We start from the raw sequence: 2,917 nt of genomic DNA on the forward strand, positions 1-2,917 counted from the left end.
AAAGATCTTCCCTCAAGGACCAACCTTTCTCCAGGAACATTAAAGACGCTACTCAAGTTCTCGTCACCTCAGCTGAGAATGACTTCTGCTGCATTCCCCATCACCAGCACATCAGCACAACGTTGCTGAGTCTTGAATAGTCCATTCACCCTGCAACCCAGTTTCCTACAACACAAAGTAATAACAATTAGAGAAATAAATCAGCGATCTATCAAATAAGACCTCTACCAGAATACACAGAGTAAAGATTTCTGTGGCATGGAGAAGGAGAAAATATAGATGAGTACTACAGTAAGTACGTTTTTGACAACACAGTAAAGATGTCACACCGTTTCCTTCTGTGTCCATTACAGGGCAAAGACCTCCACAACTCACTGTAGTGAACAAGCAGGGGCACTGACAGCTTGCTAATGGCCCTGCAACATTTCACAGCATGCCAGGTCAGTCCTTTGAACTCCTAACAGACCGTAGTGGGACAAACTTTGAAGGAGTGTGAAGCCTTGACTGTTTTGAATCCAGCGCTAGAAAATCAATGTGGAAGAAGGAAGATCTAGTTAAAATTTAATGCTCCCTATATTTTGCAGGAATGTTGGAAATGGAGAGGAGATCAATTAAAACAGTGACACTGGGAGCACAGAGGCAATGCTCAATTCAAACACAAACTTTAGATATGTGTCACCAGACACAGCAGATCTTGACCCTGTGACCCCAAATCTGCGTTTTATGGGGCAATGGGATGTTTCCCGTCCCCGGACTTCAAACCTGCCAGGGACACTGTCTGCTGCTGTAACTGCTTCCCCAACCAGTCAGAGTGTTGTGGAGAGGTAGGTTAGTGTTGTCTAAGATGCCCTGAATGTTAAATTGAATGTGTCTCTCAACAACCATCCAAGCTTTTTAACCAGTTTGTGCAGTGTCCTTGTGTTTAGATCGTGCGGCCGGTCCAGCAGACTGCAGCATAAAACATACACTGCTAACAAGTGACTGATGGTCAGCAGTTCACTGTTAACGTCATTCTGCCCCTTCTGGTAGATGGCAATCATGTTTAGGAACCAATCCAATTTACTTTCCAGGTGCACCTTCATAGTATTTTTAATTTTGTACTGCCTCAGTAGACTATACTTCCCTTGTAGCTGTGTTGAATGACTGAGGGGTGGGCATAGACCTCCAAAAGTAAGTGCTAAGCTCCTTGGCCTTGGAGGTGTTTAGAAGCAGACTGTTCATGTGGCCTATGTGCACTTGTTGTGTTTGGAGTTGACGACTGAAGAGCTGTGTGCAATAGTGCATAGAGTCTAGTACGGAAAGCTAGACCTGGCTCCTCTGAGATGTGACATTGGTCTACCTAAGGGGGTTCTACCTAGTTTCTAGTCAGTGTTTTTGTTGTTGTTTTGTTTTGTTTTTATTTTTAAATGATGGCTACAGCAGCCTGGCTTCCCATGCTCTACTTGTTGGGCCAGACATTTACATTAACAGATCAGAATGGGTTTGCAATATACATAGAGAGTGCTGAGTTTTGAGGGTGTGTGGTATATTGTTAAAATGAATAATAACACTTTGTTTAAAAATGACATATTATATCCTCTACATGGGAATGATGGCTTGTGTGACAAATGTATGTTTATGTGTAGATAATAATCAAATCAAAGGAGCTTTAAGGGCAGGAGCGACTCAGTATTCATATTTTGACACTTGAAGACATCTCTCTTGAGCGACTGGAAAATAATCATTTGGCAACTAACCCTGTTCGCACCTAAAAATCACTTTTTCTGGAGCGTCACCTTGACACAGAGGGGAATTTATATGCAGTCCTGCAGCGCCACCATGTGGCTTCCCACCAGCATCCCAGCATCCCCTGAATAAATTCAGTGCAGAGACGTAAGCTGTGGCTCGCGGGTGATCAGTGGTTCGATCCCTGGCTCTCCAGTTTACACGTCAATGTGTCCATGTACTTGGGCAAGATACAATTGCCACTGGAGTGAGTTGCACCACCACACTATAACTTGTCCTATATATCCTATTCGTATACGTTTAATTTCATTGGAGGGCTGCGGTTAGTGAAGTTAACAACATATCATTAAATCGAAACAGGATTTAAATTACTTGTATCAAAATATGGCTGATAAATTGTAGATTCACATGTGAACGATTACACAAAAAGAAAAAGATGTGCAGGCCCCAGCGAGATTTGAACTCGCGACCCCTGGTTTACAAGACCAGTGCTCTAACCCCTGAGCTATGGAGCCATGGATGCGCAATAAGACGTGCCCGTGTCTCTAAATACACACAATCGTTTTGCTAACGAAATGACGTTTTCTTTCGTACTTACCACATTTTAAAACGGTCACACAAAAAACAAAACAAAACAAAAAACAGTCACATCCTGCCGCGTGGTAGACGCTTTAAGACCAGCCCCCGGAGAAACCGACCAACACCAACGTAGAGAAGCGTTTTAAACCCGGTTAGAGACGGTAAGAAACCTCTCCTAACAAGTTACAAGACATAACTCATTATACTCTAACTACCCTAACGTTATGCCCTCCATGATGCCCTCCCTAAAAAAAACAACTTGATCGGCCCTGAACCTCCATGATGTCTCGATTATAACAAGTCCAATTGAATTGAGGTGATTCCCCATTTATCCACCAGGTGGCAGGATGCAACCACCCTCAGAGACAGCGTCTACAGAACCGGTGCAGTCCCAACACAAACCCTGACTGTGAGTCGATTTAGAAATAGCTATCATACCCTCAGTACAACCTAAGTATAATTAATGGCATTAATTGCCTTTCACTTTGGTTTAAAAAGTGTGATTGTTTTATTGCAGTTCAAATTTGAAAGACACAATCTAATAAAATAAATAAAAAAAATAGGCCAAATCAAGATGGTGTTGCCCTGTGCTTGATAAACATGGGGGGTGTTT

The 2,917-nt window shown here is 42.7% G+C and overlaps 1 non-coding gene across 1 annotated transcript; it reads right to left on the minus strand.

Annotated features, from left to right (window-relative positions):
- Nucleotides 1-2,167: 2,167 nt before the first annotated feature.
- Nucleotides 2,168-2,240, minus strand: trnat-ugu (transfer RNA threonine (anticodon UGU)). The gene has a single exon. It is a non-coding gene; the product is annotated as a tRNA-Thr (tRNA).
- Nucleotides 2,241-2,917: the final 677 nt, after the last annotated feature.

The sequence above is a fragment of the Trachurus japonicus genome, chromosome 1 (genome assembly GCF_045865225.1).
Source record: "Trachurus japonicus isolate A0001 chromosome 1, Traja_1.0".
Taxonomy (NCBI): Eukaryota; Metazoa; Chordata; class Actinopteri; order Carangiformes; family Carangidae; genus Trachurus; species Trachurus japonicus.